This window comes from Bos indicus x Bos taurus, chromosome X (assembly GCF_003369695.1).
Source record: "Bos indicus x Bos taurus breed Angus x Brahman F1 hybrid chromosome X, Bos_hybrid_MaternalHap_v2.0, whole genome shotgun sequence".
Classification (NCBI taxonomy): domain Eukaryota; kingdom Metazoa; phylum Chordata; class Mammalia; order Artiodactyla; family Bovidae; genus Bos; species Bos indicus x Bos taurus.
The window spans coordinates 105,591,072-105,615,616 of NC_040105.1; positions in this window are offsets into that span (position 1 = coordinate 105,591,072).

Genomic DNA, 24,545 nt, shown 5'->3' on the forward strand with positions numbered 1-24,545 from the left:
TCTTAGCGACCCCACGGACTGCAGCTTTCCAGGCTCCTCCGTCCATGGGATTTTCCAGGCAAGAGTACTGGAGTGGGGTGCCATTTCCTTCGCCAATATATGTCAAAACCATCACTCAATTTATCTTCTGTCTCTCCCTCTTTGTACCCATAAGTTTATTTTCTACATCTATATCTCTATTTCTGCTTTGCAAATATGTTCATCTGTATTTTTCCCCTAGATCCCAAATACATACTTTAATATGATATTTTTCTCTTTCTGACTTACTTCACTCTGTATGACAATTTCTAAGTCCATGCGTATCGCTTCAAATGACATTGTTTTCTTCCTTTTTATGGCTGAGTAATGTTGTTCAGTTGCTAAGTTGTGTTTCTGTGACACCATTGACTGCAGCACATCAGACTTCCCTGTCCTTCACTATCTCCTGGATTTTGCTCAAAATCATGTCCATTGAGGCAGTGATGTCATCCAACCATCCCATGCTTATCTCCCTCTTCTCCTCCTGCCCTCAATCTTTCCCAGTGTCAGGGACTTTCCAATGACTCAACACTTCAGATCAGGTGGCCAAAGTATTGCAGCTTCAGTTTCAGCATCAGTCCTTCCAATCAATATTTAGGTTTGATTTCCTTTGGGATTGACTGGTTTGATCTCCTTGTTGCTCAAGTGTCTCTCAAGAGTCTCTTTCAGCACCATAGTTTGAAAGCATCAATTCCTTGGCATTCAGCCTTCTTTATGGTCCAACTCTCACACTCATAGATCACTACTGGAAAAAATAGTTTGATTACGTGGACCTTTGTTGGAAAAGTAATGTCTCTAGGTTGGTCATAGCTTTTCTTCCAAGGAAAAAGTGTCTTTGAATTTCTTGGCTACAGTCACTGTTCGTAGTGATTTTGGAGGTCAAGAAAACACATTTTCCCACAGTGTCCAAGTTTTCCCCATCTATTTGCTATGAAGTGATGGGATCACAATCATAGAAAACTAATCAAACTGATGACATGGACCACAGTGTTGTCTAACTCAATATGGGCCATGTTGTGTAGGTCCACCCAAGATGGACAGGTCATGGTGGAGAATTCTGACAAAATGTGGCCCACTGGAGAAGGGAATGGCAAACCACTTCAGTATTCTTGTCTTAAGAATCCCAGGAACAGTGTGAAAAGGTAAAAAGATATGGCCCTGAAAGATGAACTTCCCAGGTCGGTAGGTGTCCAATATACTACTGGAGAAGAGTGGAGAAATAACTCCAGAAAAAATGAAGAGACAGAGCCAAAGCAAAAACAATGCCCAGTTGTTGATGTGACTGGTGATGGAAGTAAGTCCAGTACTGTAAATAACAATATTTTATAGGAACCTGGAATATTAGGTCCATGAACCAAGGCAAATTAGAAGTGGTCAAGCAGGAGATGGCAAGAGTCAACATCAACAGTTTAGGAAATCAGTGAACTAAAATGGATGGCAATGGGCGAATTTAACTCACAGGACCATTGTATCTACTACTGTGGGCAATAATCCATTAGAAGAAATGATGTAGCCCTTATAGTCAACAAAAGAGTCCAAAATGCACCACTTTGGTGCAATTTAAAAAATGACAGAATGATCTCTATTCATTTCCAAGGCAAACCATTCAATATCACAGTAATACAAGTTTATGCCCTGACCAGTAATGCCAAAGAAGCAGAAGTTGAAAGGGTCTATGAAGACCCCCAAGAACTTCTAGAACTAAAACCAGAAAAAGATGTCCTTTTCATCATAGGGGACTGGACTGCAAAAGTAGAAAGTCAAGAGATACCTGGAGAAACAGGCAACTTTGGCCTTGGAGTACAAAATGAAGCAGGGCAAAGGCTAACAGAGTTTTTTCATGAGAGTTTTGCCAAGAGAATGCACTGGTCATAGCAAAGACACACTTCCAAAAACACAAGTAATAATTCTACACATGGACATAAAAAGATGGTCAATAACAAAATCAGATTGATTATATTATTTGCAGCCAAAGATGGAGAAGCTCTATATAGTCAGGAAAAACAAGACTTGGACCTGACTGTGGCTCAAATCATGAACAGCTTATTGCCAAAGTCATACTTAAATTGAAGAAAGTAGGGAAAACCACTATACCATCCAAGTATGACCTAAATGAAATCACTTATGATTATACAGTGAAAGTGATGAATAGATTCAAGGGATTAGATCTGATAGAGTGCCTGATGAGCTATGGATGGAGGTTTGTGACATTGTATAGGAGGCAGTGACCAAGACCATCCCCAAGAAAAAGAAATGCAAAAAGAAAAAATGGTTGTCTGAAGAGGCCTTACAACTAGCTGTGTAAAGAAGAGAAGCAAAAGACAAAGGAGAAAAGGAAGGATATACCCATTTGAATGCAGAGTTCCAAAGAATACCAAGGAGACATAAGAAAGCCTTCCTCAGTGATCAGTGCAAAGAAATAGAGGAAAACAAAAGAATGGGAAAGACTAGAGGGCTCTTCAAGTAAATTAAATATCAAAGAAACATTTCATGCAAGGATGGGCACAATAAAAGACAGAAATTGAATGGACCTAGCAAAAGCAGAAGATATGAAGAACACATGGCAAAAATACAGAGAAGAACTATACAAAAAAGATCTTCATGACCCAGATAATCATGATGGTGTGATCACTCACCTAGAGCCAGACATCCTGGAGTGTGAAGTCAAATGGGCCTTAGGAAGCATCACTATGAAAAAAGCTAGTGGAAGTGATGGAATTCCAGTTGAGCTATTTCAAATCCTGAAAGATGATGCTGTAGAAGTGCTGCACTCAGTATGCCAGAAAATTTGGAAAGCTTAGCAGTGGCCACAGGACTGGAAAAGGTCAGTTTCTCATTCCAATCCCAAAGGAAATGCCAAAGAATGCTCAAACTACCACACAATTGAACTCATCTCACATAGAAGTAAAGTAATGCTCAAAATTCTCCAAGCCAGGCTTCAACACTACATGAGCTGTGAACTTCCAGATGTTCAAGCTGGTTTTAGAAAAGGCAGAGGAACCATAAGTCAAATTGCCAACATCTGTTGGCTCATACAAAAAGCAAGACAATTCCAGAAAAACATCTGCTCTATTGACTATGCCAAAACCTTTGACTGTGAATAACAAAAAATCTGTGGAAAATTCTTAAAGAGATGGGAATACCAGACCACCTGACTTGCCTCCTGAGAAATCTGAATGCAGGTCAAGAAGCAACAGTTAGAACTGGTGATGTAACAACAGCCTGGTTCCCAATCAGGAAAGCAGTACATCAATGCTGTATATTGTCACCCTGCTTCTTTAACTTATATGCAGAGTACATCATGAGAAATGCTGGACTGGATGAAGCACAGGCTTGAATCAAAATTGCCAGGAGAGATATCAATATCTTACTTATCACATACTTATCACAGAAAGGAAAGAAGAACTAATGATCCTCTTGTTGAAAGAGAAAGAAGAGAGTGAAAAAGATGGCTTAAAACTCAATATTCAGAAAACTAAGATCATGCCATCTGGTACCATCACTTCATGGGAAATAGATAGGAAATAAATGAAAACAGTGATAGATTTTATTTTCTTGGTCTCCAGAATCACTGCAGTTGGTGACTGCACCCATGAAATTAAAAGACATTTGCTCCTTGGAAGAAAAACTTGACCAACCTAGACAGCATATTAAAAACCAGAGACCTTACTTTGCCAATAAATGTTCATCTTGTCAAAGCTATGGTTTTTCCAGTAGTAATGTATGATTGTGAGTGTTGGACCATGCTGCTGCTGCTGCAGCTAAGTTGCTTCAGTCGTGTCCGACTCTGTGCAACCCCATCGACGGCAGCCCACCAGGCTCCGCCATCTCTGGGATTCTCCAGGCAAGAACACTGGACTGGGTTGCCATTTCCTTCTCCAATGCATGAAAGTGAAAAGTGAAAGTGAACTTGCTCACTTGTGTCCAACTCTTTGCGACCCCATGGATTGCAGCCTACCAGGCTCCTCTGTCCATGAGAGTTCCCTGGCAAGATTACTGGAGTGGGTTGCCATTGCCTTCTCCAGTGTTGAACCATAAAGGTAGCCAAAAACTGGTGCTTTTGAACTGTAGTGTTGGAGAAGACTCTTGAGAGTCCCTTGGACTGCAAGGAGATCCAACCAGTCCATCCTAAAGGAACTCAGTCCTGCATGTGCATTGGAAGGATTGATGTTGAAGCTGAAGCTCCAATACTTTGGCCACCTGATGCAAAGAACTGACCCATTGGAAAAGACCCTGATGCTGGGAAAGATTGAAGGCAGGAGAAGAAGGGGAGGATGAGATGGTTGGATGATATCACCAACTAGATGGACATGAGTTTGAGCAAGCTTTGAGAATTGGTGATGTACAGGGAAACTTTTGTGTGTTGCAGTCCATGGAGTTGCAAAGAATAGGATATGACTGATCAACTGAACTGACTGACTGGCTGACTGAGTGATGGGACCAGATGCCATGATCTTAGTTTTTTGAATGCTGGGTTTTAAACTAGCTTTTTGACTCTCCTCTTTCACTTTCATCAGAAGCCTATTCCTCTTTGCTTTCTGCCATGGTTGGTATTATCTGCATATCTGAGGTCGCTGATACTTCTCCCAGCAATCTTGATTCCAGTTTGCATGTCACCCAGCCTGGCATTTTACATGATGTACTTTGCATATAAGTTAAATAGGCAGGTTGACAATATATAGTCTTGACATACTCCTTTCCCATTTTGAAACAGTTGGTTGTTCCATGTCCATTTCTAACTGTTGCTTCTTGACCTGCATACAAGTTTCTCAGGAAGTAGAAAAGGTGGTCTAGTACTCATAGCTCTTTAAGAAATTTACACTTTTTCGTGATCCACATAGTCAAAGGGTTTAGCATAGACAATGAAACAGTAGTAGATGTTTTTTCTGGATCATAGTAAAAGAGCGAGAATTCCAGAAAATTTTAACAGTAAAAATGTATTTTATATATATACCACATCTTCTTTATCCATTTCTCTGTTGATGGACAAATAGGTTACTTCCATGTCCTGCCTATTGTAAGTAATGCCATTCTCCTCTTGAAGTACATCTGAGAACTGTCTATCAAGAGTGAACAGAAATGGGAATATACATGAGAACTGTGAAATGATTCATGCCTTAAAATTAATATAGTCATAATTTAGTCTAGAGTTCAATTCAGTTCAGTCACTCAGTCGTGCCCTACTCCTTGTGACTACATGGACTGCAGATGGCCAAGCTTCCCAGTCCATTACCAAGCCCTGGGTTTACACAAACTCTTGTCCATCGAGTCAGTGATGCCATCCAGCCATCTAATCCTCTGTTGTCCCCTTCTCCTCCTGACTTCAGTCTTTCAAAGCATCAGGGTCTCTTTCAATGAATTAGTTCTTCACATCAGGTAGTCAAAGTATTGGAGCTTCAGCTTCAGGATCAGTCCTTCCAATGCATATCCAGGACTGATTTCCTTTGGGATGGACTGGCTTGATCTCCTTTCAGTCTAAGGGACTCTCAAGAGTCTTCTCCAACACCTCAGTACAAAAGCATCAGTTCATTGGCACTCAGCTATCTTTATGGTCCAACTCTCACAATCACACATAACTGTATGTCAAAACCATAGTTTTGACTAGACGGACCTTTGCTGGCAATGTATTCTCTCTGGTTTTTAATATGCTATCTAAGTTGGTCATAGCTTTTCTTCCAAGGAGGAGGTGTCTTAATTTCATGGCTGCAGTCACCATTTGCAGTGATTTTTAGATCCCAGGAAAATAAAGTCTGACACCACTTCCATGGTTTCCCCATCTATTTGCCATGAAATGATGGGACTGGATGCCATGAAATTAGTTTTCTGAATGGGTTGAGTTTTAAGCCAACAGTTTCGTTCTTCTCTTTCACTTTCATCAAGAGGCTTTTTAATTTCTCTTCACTTTCTGCCATAAGGGTGGTGTCATCTGGATATCTGAGAATATTGATATTTCTCATGGCAATCTTGATTCCAGCTTGTGCTTCAGCCACCCCAGCATTTCACATGATGTATTATGCATATAAATTCAATAAGTGAGGTGACAACATACAGCCTTGATGTATCCTTTCCCAATTTAGAACCAATCCATTTTTACATGTCTGGTCCTAACTGTTGCTTCTTGACCCGCATATAGATTTCTCAGGAGGCAGCTAAGGGGGTCTGGCATTCCCATCTCTTGAAGAATTTTTCACAGCTTTTTATGATCCACACAGTCAAAGGCTTTGATGTAGTCAATAAAACAGACAGATATTTTTGTGGAACTCTTCTTTTTCTATGATCCAATGGATGTTGTCAATTTGATCTCTGCTTCCTCTGCCTTTTGTAAATCCAGCTTGAACATCTGAAAGTTCTTGGTTCACTTGCTATTGAAGATTAGCTTGGAGAATTTTGAGTATTACTTTACTGACGTGTGAAATGAGTGCAAATCTGTGGTAGTTTGAACGTTCTTTGGCATTGCCTTTCTTTGGGATTGGAATGAAAACTGATCCTTCCCAGTCCTGTTGCCACTGCTGAGTTTTCCAAATTTCCTGGCATACTGAGTGCAGCACTTTCACAGCATGATCTTTTAGGACTTAAAATAGCTCAGCTGGAATTCCATTACCTCCACTAGCTTAGTTTGTAGTGATGCTTCCTAAGGCCCACTTGACTTCAGACTCCAGAATATCTGGCTCTATGTAAGTGATCACACCATTGTGGTTATCTGGGTCATGAAGATCTTTTTTTGTATAGTTCTGTGTATTCTTGCCACCTCTTCTTAGTATCTTCTGCTTTTGCTAGGTCCATCCCATTTTTGTCTTTTATTGTGCCATTCTTTGCATGAAATATTCCTTTGGTATCCTAATTTTCTTCAATTGATCTCTAGTCTTTCCCATTCTGTTGCTTTTCTCTATTTCTTTGCGTTGATTATTGAGGAAAGCTTCCTTATATCTCCTTGGTATTCTTTGGGACTCTGCATTCAGATGGGTATATCTTTCTTTTTCTCCTTTGCCTTTCACTTCTCTTCTCAACTGTTGTAAGGCCTACTCAGACAACCATTTTGCCTTTTTGTATTTATTTTTCTTGGGGATGGTCTTGATCCCTGCTTCCTGTACAATGTCACAAAATCTGTCCATAGTTTTTCAGGTACTCTATCAGATGTAGTCCTTTAAATCTATTTGTCAGTTCTGCTGTATAATCATAAGGGATTTGATTTAGGTCATACCTGAATGGTCTAGTGATTTTTCCCTACTTTCTTCCATTTAAGTCTGAATTTGGCAATAAGAGTTCATGATCTGAGCCACAGTCATCGCCCAGTCTTGTTTTTGCTGACTGTATACAGCTTTTCCATCTTTGTCTGCAAATATAATCAATCTGATTTCAGTATTGACCATCTGGTGATGTCCATGTGTAGAGCTTACGCTTGTTTTGTGAAGGAGGATGTTCTCTATGACCAGTGCATTCTCTTGGCAAAACTCTATTAGCCTATACCCTCCTTCATTTTGTACTCCAAGGCCAAACACGCCTGTTAATCCAAGTACATCTTGACTTCCTACTTTTGCATTCTACTCCCCTATGATGTTGAGGACGTCTTTTTTTGGTGTTAGTTCTAGAAGGTCTTGTTGGTCATCACAGAAAGATTCATCTTCAGCTTCTTCAGCATTAGTGGTTGGGGCACAGATTTAGATTACTGTGATATTGAATGGTTTGTCTTGGAAATGAACAGAGATCATTCTGTTTTTTGAGATTGCACCCAAGTACTGAATTTCAAACACTTTTGTTGGCTATAGGGCTACACCATTTCTTCTAAGGGATTCTTGCCCACAGTAGTAGATATAATGGTCGTCTGGATTAAATTCACCCATTCCAGGCTGTTTTAGTTTAGTGATTTCTAAAATGTTGATAATATAATTAAGTATGTTAATTTTAACTTATTCCACTTCTGGTCATTTTATTAGTACTTCTGTGAAAAACGAGATAAGATTCAGTGCTACCAAGTATATTTTAACTTCATTTTTTTCCCTATGAATACAATATAGGAGCTTGTATATTGGATTGGCCAGAGGCTTCAAATCATGTCTAACTTCACCTGCCTCCCTTGGGCTAGCAGAGGCAGTTAAGATTAAGGTATACATGAAAATATATCACAGTATTTATACAATAGCAGCTTATTTGGGCTTCCCTGGTGACTCAGCTGGTAAATAATCTGCCTGCAGTGTGTGAGACCTGGACTTGATTCCTGGTTTCAGCGGATCCCCTGGGGAAGGGAATGGCTACCCACTCCAGTATTCTGGCCTGGAGAATTACATGGAATATATAGTCCATGGGGTCACAAAGAGTCGAACATGACTGAGCAACTTTCACTTTCAGCTTATTTGGTCGAGTCATGATAATGGCTTAGAGCAATACTGGAGACCTGAACTGTGGTTGTTGTTGTTTTTTCTGAATCATAAAGATAATATGGGGACACAAATATGAGGCATTTCTAAATTCTAGACAATATATATATACATATATATATATATGTATATATATACATACATACATATATTCTTTAAAACAATACTCGACATCCTTTTTGAAGTATGGCTCAATAGACAAAATTTCTGTTTTCAATCAGTCATTTTCCTCACAGGATTCAATACAATGTGTTATATTACAATTTTGTTTTTCTAAAATAATAATCTTGCTTGGCTTCAAATTTTGAGTTACAAATGTTATGTTGTTCTTCTTTCCTTCAAATATTATAGCATTTTGGGGGGCAGTCCTAAGATGGCAGAGGAATAGGGCGGGAAGACCACTTTCTGCCCCACAAGTTCATTGAAAGATCATTTGAACCCTGAGCAAATACCACAAAACAACGTCTGAACGCTGGTGGAGGACACCAGGCACCCAGAAAGGCAGCGCATTGTCTTCGAAAGGAAGTGGCACAAAATATAAAAGATAAAAAGAGAGACAAAAGAGACCTGTCCTGGGGAGAGAGTCTTAAAAGAGGAGAAGTTTGCAAACAACAGGAAATCCTCTCACCAGCAGGTCTGTAGGGAGTTTTGGAATCTCAGAGGGCAACATAACCAGGAGGAAAAAAAATAAAATAAAACCCACAGATTACATGCCTAACTGCAATTCCCAGTGGAGAAGTAGCCCAGATGCTCGTGTCCACCACCAGCAAGCGGGGGCTGAACAGGCAGGTGCAGGCTGCACTGCTTAGGGTAAGGACCTGGCCTGAATGCCCTGAGGGCAATCTGAGGGAGCTAACTTGAGATAGCAACAAAAATTGTGGGATAGCCAGAGAGGAAAAGTAAAGAGAGAGAGAGAACTTTCCTGAGAAAAGCTCTAACCTAAGGCACTTCTGAGATCACTTACAAAAGAAAGGACTGAGCAAATATCAAAGGAGAGTTGGCAGGCTGGGGACCAGCCCATCCCCCGCCTGAGGCAGGGAGGCAGGCAGGGACAGCCAGTGCTGGAAGACAAGGAGCAAACTCAGCCCCGTAGACTACATCATCTACCAAACTGCGAGTGGGCTCCAAGTTGATAACCAAGTCTTCCTGGGATCCTGGACGGTTGACATCTGTCAGGAGGGTTGCAGCCAGAGATCAGTGCTCCAGAAGAGACACATGGCATATCTGAGATGGTGCCTCTGCTGCGCACCCAGGAAACCTAGCTGCTGGGACCAGGGAGGTGATAAGATGTACTGCCCAGCTGGGAAGAATGTGCTAACCAAGCACCTGGTCACCTGAGCTGCTTAGACCTGGGAAGGGCACAAAACGCAGGTCCAACTTAGTCTGTGCCTTTGTGGAGTATCCAAGCAGTACTCCTGAACCTTAGTGGCGTCAATATGGGAAGTGCACACAACCCAGGGCCCACCTTAGACACTTCCCTGGCAGAGCAACCTTTAGCCTAAGCAGTGTGGACTGGGAAAGCACACATGCCATGAGCGAGGGCAAACCCAGTGTGGCTCAGACACTGCAAGCATTCCCCACACATGCCAGTGATATTTATTTGCAGTGTTAATCCCTCCCCACAGCACAATTGAACAAGGGAGCCTAAATAAATGACCACCTTTGCCCCCTTGTGTCAGGGTGGAAGTTAGATACTGAAGAGACTTGCACAGAGGAAGCCAAAATAAACAAAGAAGAGGGAACAGCTTTGGAAGTGACAGGTGCAACAGATTAAAATCCTGCAGTTAGCACTGACTACATTGGAAGGGGCCTAAAGAGCTTGAGAAGTATAAGGTGGAACAAGGAACTATCTGAAACTGAACTTACCCACACACTGCCCTCAACAGCTCCAGAGAAATTCCTAGATATATTTTATCATTATCATTTTTAATTTCTTTTTAAATTCTTAAGTTCTTTATTACTCTATTAGTTTTCATTTTTAAAACCTATTACCTTAAAAAAAGACACTATTTTAAAGCAAATTCCCTATTTTTTTTAATATAACCTTTGATTTTATTTTCTTTTGTTATTGTATTTGTGAGAGTCTAACCTCTACTCTATATTTTTAATCTTTGCTTTTTGGTATTTGTTATCAATTCTGTACCTTTAAGAATTAAATCTTCAGTACCTATTTTCACTTAGAAATGTGATTACTGGCTTAATTACTTTCTCCCCTTTTGACTCTCCTTTTTCTCCCCCAGATCACCTCTGTCTCCTCCCTCTACCTTCTCTTCTCTACTTAACTCTGCAAATCTCTTTGAGTGTGCCAAGCTGTGCAGAAAACATAGGGAACTGGCCACAGGCTAGATTTGTCCCTCTCCTTTTGACTCCTGCTTCCCTCCTCCTCGTCACCTCTATCTCCTTCTTCCCTCTTCTCTTCTCTATGGAAATCCGTAAAACTCTCTGAGTGTTCCAGACTGTGGAGAGAAAATAGGGAATTGATTACTGGCTAGACTGCTCTCACCCCTTTTGATTTCTCCTCTTCTCCTCCTGGTCACCTCTATCTGCCTCCTCCTTCATCTCTTATTCATGTCACTCTGTGAACCTCTCTGGGTGTCCCTCACTGTGGAGAATCTTTTCACCATTAACCTAGGTGTTTTATCATCGGTGCTGTATGGATGAAGAAGTGTTGAGGCTACTATAAGAATAAGACTGAAAGCCAGAGGCAAGAGGCCTAAATGCAAAACTTGAAAACACCAGAAAACTCTTGTCCCTGGAGTCAACCTGAGCATAACCCTGAGCACAAAAATTCAGGTGGCCACAAATCACACCAAATGGATAGACATCTCAAAACTCATGACTGGACACTTCATTGCACTCCAGAGAGAAAGGATCCAGCTCCACCAACCAGAATACACACACAAGTTTCCCTAACCAGGAAAACTTGACAAGCCACTTGTCCAACCTCACCCACAGGGAGGAACCTCCACAATAAAGAGGAACCACAAACTTCCAGCATACAGAAAGGCCATCCCAAACACAGGAACCTAAACAAGATGAAAAGGCAGAGATATATTCAGCAGGTAAAGGAACATGATAAAAGGCCACTAAACCAAACAAAAGAGGAGGAGATCGGGAGTCTAATTGAAAGAGAATTCAGAATAATCATAGTAAAAAGATCCAAAATTTTGAAAATAAAGTGGAAGTACAGATAAATAGTCTGGAGACAAGGATTGAGAATATGCAAGAGAAGTTAAACAAGGACCTAGGTGGAAAAAAAAAATCAATAATGAATAATGCAATAAATGATATCAAAAGCACTCTGGAGGGAACCAACAGTAGAATAACTGAGGCAGTAGAATAACTGAAGATAGGATAAGTGAGGTGGAAGATAGAATGGTGGAAATAAATGAAGCAGAGAGGAAAAAGAATGCAAAGAAATGAGGACAGCCTCAGAGACCTCTGGGACAATGTCAAATGCCCCAACATTCAAATCATAGGAGTCCCAGAAGAAGACAAAAAGAAAGGCCATGAAAAATACTTGAGGAGATAATAGTTGAAAACTTCCTTAAAATGGGGAAGGAAGTAGAAACCCAAGTCTAAGAAATGCAGATAGTCCCAAACAGGATAAACCGAAGGAAAAACACCCCAAGACACATATTAATCAAATTAATGAAGATCAAACACAAAGAACAAATATTAAAACAGCAAGGGAAAACAACAAAGAGTTCACAAGGGGATTCCCATAAGAATAACAGCTGATGTTTCAATAGAAACTTTTCAAGCCAGATGGGAATGTCAGGACGTACTTAAAGTGATGAAAGAGAAAAACCTACAACCCAGATTATTGTACCCAGCAAGGATTTCATTCAAATATGAAAGAGAAATCAAAAGGTTTACAGACAAGAAACAGCTGAGAGAATTCAGCACCACCAAACCAGTTCTTCAACAAATGATAAATGATCTTATCTAGACAGGAAACACAGAAAAGGTTTATAAACTCCAACCTAAAACAACAAAGTAAATGCCAATGGAATCATACTTATCAATAATTACCTTAAATGTAAATGAGTTGAATGCCCCAACCAAAAGACAAAGACTGGCTGAATGGATACAAAACAACACTCCTATATATGTTGTCTACAAGAGACCCACCTCAAAGCTAGGGACACAAACCTAGTGAAGGGCTGGAAAAAGATATTTCACGTAAGTGGAGACCAAAAGAAAGCAGGAGTAGCAATACTCATATAAGATAAAATAGACTTTGAAATAAAGGCCGTGAAAAGAGACAAAGAAGGACACTACATAATTTTCAAAGGATCAATCCAAGAAGAAGATATAACAACTATAAATATATATGCACCCAACATAGGAACACAATATGTAAGACAAATGCTAACAAATATGAAAAGGGAATTAACAGTAACACAATAATAGTGGGAGACACTAATACCCCACTCACACCTATGGATAGATCAACTAAACAGAAAATTAGCAAGGAAACACCATCTTTAAATGATACCTTGGACCGATTAGACCCAATTGATATCTATAGGATGTTTCAACCAAAAACAATGAATTTCACCTTTTTCTCAAGTGCACACGGAAACTTCTCCAAGATACATCACATCCTGGACCGTATATCTAGCCTTGGTAAATTTAAAAAAAAAATGAAATCACTCAAGCATCTTTACTGATTACAATGTGGTATGATTAAATGTCAACTACAGGAAAAAAAAAAAAACTATTAAAAATTCCAACATATGTAGGCTAAACAACACACTTCTGAATAACCAACAAATCACAGAAAAAATAAAAATAGAAATCAAAATATGCATAGAAACGAATGAAAATGAAATCACAACAACCCCAAACCTATGGAATTCAGTAAAAGCAGTGCTAATGAGAAGGTTCATAGCAATACAAGCCTACCTCAAGAAACAGGAGAGAAATCAAATAAAAAACCTAGCTCTACACTTAAAGCAACTAGAAAATGAAGAATTGAAGAACCCCGGGTTAGTAGAAGGAAAGAAATCAGAAAAATAAATGAATAAATAAATGCAAAAGAAACAAAGGAGACCATTGCAAAAATCAACAAAGCTAAAACTCGTTCTTCGAGAAGATAAGACAGATAAGCCATTAGCCAGACTCATCAAGAAACAAAGGGAGAAGAATCAGAACAACAAAATTAGAAATGAAAATGGAGGTATCACAGCAGAAAACACACAAATACAAAGGATCATAAGAGACTACTATCAGCAACTATATCCCACTAAAATGGACAACTTGGAGGAAATGGACAAATTCTTTGAAAAGTATAACTTTCCAAAACTGAACCAGGAAGAAATAGAAAATCTTAACAGACCCATCACAAGCACAGAAATTGAAACCATAATCAGAAATATTCCAACAAACAAAAGCCCAAGACCAGATGGCTTCACAGCTGAATTAATGTAAAAATATACAAGCAACTCCTGCAGCTCAATTCCAGAAAAATAAACTATCCAATCAAAAAATGGGCCAAATACCTAAACAGATATTTCTCCAAAGAAGACATACAAATGGCTAACAAACACATGAAAAGATGCTCAACATCAGTCACTATCGAGAAATGCAAATCAAAACCACAATGAGGTACCTTGTAACATCAATCAGAATGGCTACTATCAAAAAGTCTACAAAAAATAAATGCTGGTGAGGGTGTGGAGAAAAGGGAACCCTCTTACACTGTTGGTGGGAATGCAAACTAGTACAGCCACTATGGAGAACAGTGTGGAGATTCCTTACAAAACTGGAAATAGAACTGCCATACGACCCAACAATCCTACTGCTGAGTATACATATCAAGAAAACCAAAACTGAAAGAGACATGTGTACCCCAATGTTCATCACAGCAGTGTTTACAATAGCCAAGACATGGAAACAACCTAGATCTTCACCAGCAGATGAATGGATAAGAAAGCTGTGGTACTTATACACAATGTAATATTACTCAGCTATTAAAAATACTGCATTTTTATCAGTTCTAATGAGGTGGGTGAAACCGGAGCCTATTATACAGAGTGAAGTAAATCAGAACGGAAAACACCAATACAGTATATTAATGCATATATATGGAATTTATAAAGATGGTAACAATGACACTAAATGTGAGACAGCAAAAGAGACACAGATGTAAAGAACAGACTGTTGGACACTGTGGGACAAGGCGAGGGTGGGATGATTTGAGAGAATAGCATTGAAACATGTATATTATCATATGTGAAATAGGTCACCAGTCCAGGTTCGATGTATGAGGCAGGGTGCTCAGTGCTGGTGCACTGGGATGACCCTGAGGGATGGGATGAGGAAGGAGGTGGGAAGGAGAATCATGATGGGGAACACATGTACACCTGTGGCTGATTCATGTGAATGTATGGCAAACACCACAATATTGTAAAGTAATTAGCCTGCAATAAAAAGAAACACTTAAGGGAATGAAAGGAAAAAATTAAAATAAGAAATATTATAGCATTTCATCATATCTTAGTCTTTGATATGATGAAATATCGACATGTGGAGTTACTCTATTGCAGAACTTAAAGTAAATATCATAAGAAATTTAGAGTCATAGATAAGAATAAAAGGACAGCTAGAACAACATAAATGTATTTCAGTATCTTTGTGCTCTATATTTTAGTTATTCCTTTATTATCCTTTGGGTCAGATGCTTTATTTGTATATAATGGGGCAGAAAATTAAAAGCATAGAAACAAAGTGAAATTGACATGTGATATATATACTGATAATAATTATTTGAATTATAAGGAAGATATATTAAATCTAGGGGCTTCCCAAGAGGCACTTGTGGTAAAGAACATGTCTTTCAATTCAGGAGACCAGAGAGATGCAGGTTCGATCCCTGGGTCAGGAAATCCCTTGCAGGAGGGCAAAGCAGCCCACTCCAGTATTCTTGCCTGGAGAATCCCATGGACAGAGGAGACTGGTGGGCCACAGTCCATAGGATCACAAAGAGTCAGACATGACTAGAGCAACTTAGCACACATGCATGCATGCTGTATCTAAGAACACATTATTGTAATTATAGGTATCTACCATTAAATTGAGTAGAGAAATACTGGAAAGGAAGAGAAAAGTCAATCTTGTTTTAAAAGAAAAAAACTAAAGAACACCAAAAGACACTGAAAAATCTAGGAATTCTAGATTTAAAAAAAATATAAATTTAAACACTAGCAGAGAAAATGTGGTTGTGGCACAGCTGAAATTTTATCTTCCTTTAGGACAACCTCCTGTACCAGTTGTTTTATTTAGTGCGCACTGGTAAACAATACATTTGTAATCTCTTGCTCACAGTTCAATTATAAAATATGTTTCTTCTTTCTCATCTGCTTTTCATTTGAAGGAACTATTGCCACTGCTAAATTGCAGCTCAGCTGTTAATATTGTTTCAATGACTCACAAGACCAGTAACAGTATCACAACTACTTTTAGATGAAGCAAAAAGAAAAAAAAAAAGTACACATAATATTAGAAAAATAACCCATGGTCATACCATTAGTACAATTACAAAAGGAGACAAGATTCAGGTTCTCCAGTGTTTTAAGGAGATATAGAGGTGTTGTTGAAAATTGTTACTCCTTTTCTGGGGTGTTAAGTTTGGGATTCTCTTTACTCAAGTTACCTTCATGTTGATCTATGTTTTTCTTCTTCCAGAGGTATTAATAACACATGGTCTTGAACTGCTTATGAATTACTCAGTGAATTTTCTGACTCCAGATTTATAAAAGGGACTTTGTTGTATTTTAGTGGCAATAAGATTTTCATCTATTTTAAAGTCATAGATAGTTGTATCAAGTTTTCATTTTTAAATTGTTTAAAGGTGATTATTTTATTTAAACATGACCAGGAGTCTCCATTACAATTTGAAACGATGGTAAATCTGTGCTATTTACATTAGGTGACTCTCAGGAAAACAAGGGAGGAATTTAATAGCCACATGAGACATTGTAAACACTGCCCTCCCCCGAAAACAATTCTTTTGTGGTTATTTAGGGACTATAAATATTTAAGACTATGGAGAAGTTTGTCTTATGACATGTACATTGTGGTAAAGCTAAAAAAAAATTTATGTGTTTCAACGTTTCATACATTATATAAAATTAAGATTATGTACATAATTCATTAGGTATTTAAAATAAAAGAGACACAGACTCCAGTAAAGCTTAATAAAACAAAATTATTTTGTGCCTTATAAATCAAAAGAACACAATTAATTCTACTTTATCTAAACTGGCTATATTTCTTTTTATATACTCTTAGCCTCTTAGAAACTTGTGTGAACTTTTGAAAAATTTTAATTTAAAACTCAGACATTTCTTTGGGTGCTGCAGTACAAGCAATCAGTTAATTATCTGATAAAGATTAAGTTTGCAATACAAAATGCAACTAAATCACATATGATTGCTTAATATGTTGACAGCTGTTTCTACAGGCAACCAAAATTATAATTATGAGTAGCTAATGAAGTATTGTTTTATTTTCCATATCTGTATTTTCCATTGACTTTTTCTCTATTTTATTTTATTTTTTAAAATTTTATTTTATTTTTAAACTTTACAATATTGTATTAGTTTTGCCAAATATCAAAATGAATCTGTCACAGGTATACTTGTGATCTCTTCCCAGCTTCCCTAAAAAGCTGCTACTATGGTCATCCTCTTAGTTATTTTACTGCAATACTTGCCTTGGTGTTTTTATTAAACTGGAGACAAGTGTTTAACCATCAGGATGTTTCTAAAGCAGTTTAATTACCAACACTGAAGAAGATGACACATCATGTTTATGCCCCTGTTTAATTGAGCACCCACACCTTTTAGACACAGTGAGAACACTTTGTTCTTCAATGGAGTTGTTCATTGCTGTGTATTCTCTGCCTATGTAAAAGAATGTGATGAATACTAGGTTTTAGCATCTTACTGACTTTCATTTTTTAAGGTGTTTTACCCGTGATTAAAGGATAAAAATAGTGCATAATGCTAATTTTATAGGTAGAATGGCCAATAAGCAGTTGGGTAAGTAAGAGCCTTTTCTTAACAAGATTCTGTATTTTCAGATAAATTCAAAAGTCTACCAGCTGAAATACAGACTTCAAAGTATTTTATAAGATGACAGTTACCTCTTGGGACTAGAATTAGGAGAGGGAATATGGCCCCGGGGATTTCATTATTTTACACCTTGCCTAAACGTTAGAAATTATTATAATAAACACATCACTTATAATGATTCTCTTTATAAAAAGCAAACTAATGAAAGAGTTTTCTAGTCACAAAATTTCATTCTCCAAATCCAGCTTAGGCAGTGTTTTATGTGTTTTAGCTTTGCCATACTTCCTTACCCTACAGTCTCTGCTGCTGCTGCTAAGTTGTTTCAGTCATGTCCGACTCTGTGTGACCCCATGGACTGCAGCCCACCAGGCTCCTCCTTCCATGAGATTTTCCAGGCCAATGGTACTGGAGTGGGGTGCCATTGCCTTCTCCACTACAGTCTCTACATTTCTACAAAATTTATCTATCTACAGCTACATTTCTCCTAAATTTGTAATGTATACTTTTGAGTTAATTTGGACAATTAATCCTTTTTACTGTGTTATAGGTAGTGTTTTGTAGTTCTCTAAATTCCTCTCATATATTGGCTCAGCTAATTTACAGCCTAAAACAAGAACCTTAAGGTGTCAGAATATTCCAGTTAGGAGACAAGCTTCGGTGGTGAAATATTTGGTAACTCTCAAATTGAACCATGTAATTATTATTATTTTTCTGGTTACCTCTAAGGTTAGCTTTGTTACTATGTTACAGTTCAGTCAGTTCAGTTCAGTTGCTTAGTCATGTCAGACTCTTTGCAACCCGATGGACTGCAGCGTACCAGGCCTCCCTGTCCATCACCAACTCCCAAAGTTTACTCAAACTCATGTTCATTGAGTCGGTGATGCCATCTAACCATCTCATCCTCTGTTGTCCCCTTCTCCTGCCTTCAATCTTTCCCAGCATTGGGGTCTTTTCAAATGAGTCAGCTTTTCGCATTAGGTGGCCAAAGAATTGGAGTTTCAGCTTCAGCATCATATACCAAATATCCAGAAAATGTAAAAACTCTCACAGACCCATTTGTGAATTGTACATTTACTTTTTATTTTAAATTATGATTTTCAAGTATATAGGATTTTTATCCATTCATGTTTGATACACTCATTTGGGAGGGAGGATTGGACAAATCCATGTCCATTTCCTTTTTGGAAATGACATAATCTCATTATACCAAAAGAGCAATTTTCAAATGCAGTTAGTGAAGGGAGAGATAATATATTGAGACTTTTACACCTTAGTGAAAATTAGATTTTATTAGCTCAGAGAGTTTGGTGAAGAAGAAAAGTGAACGTTGATCTCATATGTTAATTGATTATCTTCATGCATAGAAAAGAACAGTGTTGCTATCTTTTCCAAATTAAATGTTTGATTTTGCAGCTTGGGAAAAAAAAAGTTCTTTGGCATTAACAAGCCACAGTTACCAATTGCTCTTTTAAAAATTACACTATCTCAAGAAAGCTTTTTATAAGTATTCTCATCATTTTCATACATTCTTTCTTGAAAACAAGAGTTAACACAGTATAAGTTCCTTAAGTACCAGTAATAAAAGAAGCTTTGGAATATCTGAAAAATGCAAACTATGGTTTGATTTACAATGTTGAAGGATTGCTTTTTTTTTCTTCTTCTTCTTCTCATCAACAGGCAATGGCAACCCACTCCAGTACTCTTGCCTGGAGAATCCCAGGGACGGGGGAGCCTGGTAGGCTGCAGTCCATGGGGTCGCTAGGAGTCAGACACAACTGAGTGACTTCACTTTCACTTTTCACTTTCATGCATTGGAGAAGGAAATGGCAACCCAGTCCAGTGTTCTTGCCTGGAGAATCACAGGGACGGGGGAGCCTGATGGGCTGCCATCTCTGGGGCCGCACAGAGTCGGACACAACTGAAGCGACTTAGCAGCAGCAGCAGCAGCAGTAGAAAAGTTACATGAAATGTAAAGCCAGAAACTATAAAACTCCTAGAGGAAAACATAGGCAAAACACTCTCTGACATAAATCACAGCAGGATACTCTATGATCCACCTCCCAGAATATTGGAAATAAAAGCAAAAAATAAACAAATGGGACCTAATTAAAATTAAAAGCTTTTGCACAACAAAGGAAACTATAAGCAAGGTGAAAAGACAGCCCTCAGAATGGGAGAAAATAATAGCAAATGAAGCAACTCATAAAGAATTAATCTCAAAAATATACAAGCAACTCCTGAAGCTCAATTGCAGGAAAATAAATGACCCAATCAAAAAACGGGCCAAAGAACTAAATAGACATTTCTCCAAAGAAGAAATACAAATGGCTAACAAACACATGAAAAGATGTTCAACATCACTCATTATCAGAGAAATGCAAATCAAAACCACAATGAGGTACCTTGTCACATCAATGAGAATGGCTACTATCAAAAAGTCTACAAAGAATAAATGCTGGTGAGGGTGTGGAGAAAAGGGAATCCTCTTACACTGTTGGTGGGAATGCAAACTAGTACAGCCACTATGGAGAACAGTGTGGAGATTCCTTACAAAACTGGAAATAGAAATGCAATATGACCCAGCAATCCCACTGCTGGGCATACACACTGAGGAAACCAGAATTGAAAGGGACACGTGTACCCCAATGTTCATCACAGCACTGTTCATAATAGCCAGGACATGGAAGCAACCTAGATGTCCATCAGCAGAAGAATGGATAAGAAAGCTGTGGTACATATACACAATGGAGTATTACTCAGCCATTAAAAAGAATACATTTGAATCAGTTCTAATGAGGTGGATGAAACTGTAGCCTATTATGCAGAGTGAAGTAAGCCAGAAAGAGAAACACCAGTACAGTATACTAACACATATATATGGTGTTTTGAAAGATGGTAACAATAACCCTGTATGTGAGATAGCAAAAGAGACAGATGTATAGAACAGTCTTTTGGACTCTTTGGGAGAGTGTGAGGGTGGGATGGTTTGGGAGAATGGCGTTGAAACATGTATATTATCATATGTGAAACAGTTCGCCAGTCCATGTTTGATACAGGATGCTCTGGGCTGGTGCACTGGGCTGACCCAGAGGGATGAGATGGGGAGGAAGGTGGGAGGGAGGTTCAGGATGGGGAACATATGTAATCCATGGTGGATTCATGTCAATGTATGACCAAACCAATACAATATTGTAAAGTAATTAGCCTCCAAAAAATAAATTAAAAAAAAAATAAAGGACAAATGTGTATACATGAAAAAAAAAAAGGTTACATTAATCTTGTGATAAAAATTGCTGCTGGCATTGGTGCCTATCCTAGCTTCTGCTTTTTAATAGCCTAAGAAAATTTCCAAATTGCTATTTGCATAAAGTGCCTTTGGATGTATCACATCAAATTTTAGAAAATGCCTTAAAACAAAAATATAGGGAAATGGTGGCAAGTGGCAGAATCTTTGCTGTTTTTTCAAGGGATAAATGACACTGTTGATAAACACAGGTAGTTTTTTTTTTTTTTTTCCCCTTCTTGCTGCTCCCTGCCCTCTCAGTTGTCCATGATCATGTTTGTGTTTTGTGTTTGTGTTTAACTTGCCCAAGGTCTCCGGTACTTTTGCGGAAAATCATTCAATTTTATCCCCTGATTCTTCAGGTAGTACTCCTTCCACTGACCCCTGCTGTTTTTCTCAGTTCTCTGTTCATAAATGACATGTCAGGAAGGGTTTCTTTGCCATTTGTTAGTTCTCTCAGTTGCTCTCTAAGAGTTCGACTTTAGGCAACTTGAGCAGGTCATTGTCTCTCCCTCCACATTCAATCATGAAGAAGATGAAAAGACACTTTTTTGAATAAACTAAAATTAGCTGTGATTTGTAGATTTATATATTTCATATTACAAAACATATAATCACCCCTAAATCTATTCTACATTGTTTGTTCCTAGCCATCTCTCAGTCAAACTGATGTGATTTAAAACAATAAAATTTAGAGTGGAAAGGGATTTTCCTGGCTCAAATCTGCATTTCAGAAGTCTTCTAACAAGTCCTTAATGTGCTGGCAAAAATGTCTTTTCTTTTTTTGCCTGCTTGGGCTTATGCCTAGAATCATAGAAATTCAGCATCTTGGAAACTTCCTTTTGTACAGTCATAAGCTTTAATCATGAGATTGTTCAAATTTCCCTCCTATTTATTTCTTAGTTGTGGAGGAAAGAGGATAGTAAACAAAGAAAGCAGAGTAAGACAGGAGAGAGAGGTCAAAAGAAATCAGAGTAATCTGTGCATCATGACAATTGGTGAAACAGACTTAAATTTGCCACAAGAATAACTAAGTTTAGTATACCTGTGGCGGATTCATTTTGATATTTGGCAAAACTAATACAATTTGTAAAGTTTAAAAATAAAATAAAATTAAAAAAAAAAAAAGGCATAGAGTAAAATTCCGTTAAATCAGAAAAAAAAAAAAATCAATTTATGGCCAATAGAGGGTGAAACACTGGAAACAATGACAGACTTTTTTTTTTTTTTTTTTTTGGGGGGGGGGGAGTGGCGGAGCTCCAAAATCACTGCAGATGGTGATTGCAGCCATGAAATTAAAAGATGCTTATTCCTTGGAAGGAAAGTTATCACCAACCTAGACAGCATATTAAAAAGCAGACATTACTTTGCCAACAAAGGTCCATCTAGTCAAGGCTATGGTTTTTCCAGTAGTCATATATGGATGTGAGAGTTGGACTATAAAGAAAGCTGAGTGCCAAAGAATTGATGCTTTTGAACTGTGGTGTTGGAGAAGACTCTTGAGAGTCCCTTGGACTCCAAGAAGATCCAACCAGTCCATCCTAAAGGAGATCAGTCCTGAGTATTCATTGGAGGAACTGATGTTGAAGCTGAAACTGCAATATTTTGGCTACCTGATGTGAAGAACTGACTCATTTTAAAAGACTGATGCTGGGAAAGATTAAAGTGGAGAGGAGAAGGGGACGACAGAGGATGAGATGGTTGGATGGCATCACTGACTCAATGGACATGAGTTTGGGTAAACTCTGGGAGTTGGTGATGGACAGGGAGGCCTGGCGTGCTTCAGTCCATGGGGTCGCAAAGAGTCGGACACAACTGAGCAACTGAACTGAACTGAACTGAACTAGGAGGAACAGGATGGTGGAATAGGTGGACATGGAATATATATCTCTCTCCACGGATATATCAGGAATACACCTTCAGACCCAGAAGTGCATGCAGAACACCAGCTGAGAGCACACAAAAGTACCTGACCAGCAGAAAAGCATATATAGACCCACACAAAACTCAGTAGGATGAAGGGACTAGGAGGGGAAACAGGAGTGTTAGTAGGACTAGACCTGCCCTTGGTGGCTGGGGGTACTGAAGCAGGGATCCAATCTCCATATTGGGGCAGTTGTCTGAGTCAGAGGAGAAACATTTAAGGCTGAAAGGGAAACAACTGATCTGTGGAAACCTAAATAGAATGAGAGTCCTTGCTGTAGCCATACATACCCTAGACGGTGCCATGGCTGGTTGCTGGAGTTTAGGGATTGTGGAGCAGTCCCGGGGTGGGGGCTGCTGTTGAATGCAGAGAGACAGATAGCAGGGACGTGAGGGAAGAGACTGTGGTGGGAAATGCCTGTGGAGGAAAGCCAGGAAGCCATGGAAGCAAAGTGATAGTGCTGAGTCCCATGTAAGGGATAGAGCCATCACCATAGCCTCTCTCCCCCCACAGGCCAGCATTAGCAGCTGAACAATAGAGTCTAGCACATCAAATGCCTGAAACACTGAACTACAGAGTAGGACCCATGTGGGGTGGGAGGCCCTCTATTTGCCTGATGCACCAAATAGCAGGCAAGGACCCCAGGCAAGGAAGCCCTCTAAGTGCCTGGAGGGGCAGATCTGTGGAGAAAGAGGCCTTCTGATCACCAGCTACTAGAGGCTCAAAAAAAAGACTCTGATAGGGCCTAACACCTGCGATGGAGACAGTCCGTGTGCCTGCACACTTGGTGCCGCCAGGGCCCCTGCAAGCCAAACAGCTGTGCTACCTTCACTTTCAACTCTCACTGGGGCAGAGCTGCCACCGGCAAAAAAAGCCTTGTGCCTATATGCAGAGGTCACTTCGGTAGTGTCCGACTCGTGACCCTGTGGACTGTGGCCTGCCAGGCTTCTCTGTCAGGGAGTGGGGGTTCTCTGGGCAAGAATACTGGAGCATATTTGCCAATACTGGTTGCCATACCCTTATAGAGCACTAGCTGCCCTAGTTACCAACTCCCCTGAGTACCTGGTGCTGCCAGAACCCCTGCAACTCAAGCAACTGCACCACCTCCACACCTGGCCCTCATAGGGGCAAACCCAGGTCCTCCAGGGCAGCCTCAGGAGCAAACCCCAGTGGGTAATGCATATACAGAGGTGGAAATAAAATCATAATTGAAATCCAGGGTCAATGTGACTAAGGAAGAAGATCCAAAACTCTCCCACAAGCTGTACAGCTGCAGATTAAACCCACACGATCAACTAGGCAGACTCTGTCTGTGGAATATATAAAAGGTCATTGAGAGCTCCCACAAAAAACAACAATGACAACAACAAAAACGCACTAGTTCTGATAGCTGTGGATGTTGGAGGCAAGAACATAGAGGAGCAGGAGCAGATTAGAATCTGAGCTACCCTCTCAACAGGTCCAGAGATCAGCAGTGTTAGAGGGCATCCTAGGTAGGTGAAGTGGACTGTGACTCCCAGAACAAGAAAGGACTCTGACAGCAGTGATGCCGGAGTCCAACTCCAGCAGCCAGGGATTCAACCTAAAAAGATGAACGATGTCAGCGAGAAAAATGAGGCAGCCTCTCAGTTTTCTTTTGGACTGCCTGTTTATTTCAAGTTTAAGATTCTCTTTTATACTTTTACAAAAACATTAGGCCAGAGATTTGACATTTTCAGTTCCCCCTCTCCCAGATTTATTATCTCCATAAATCCTTGTTGCTCTTCAGAGTTTCTGCTTCAGTGATTCTCTTGGAATCAGCCTTATCATCTATTATCTACCTCCTCTAATGTGTCCTATAGTTAACTTGTGATTACATTGTA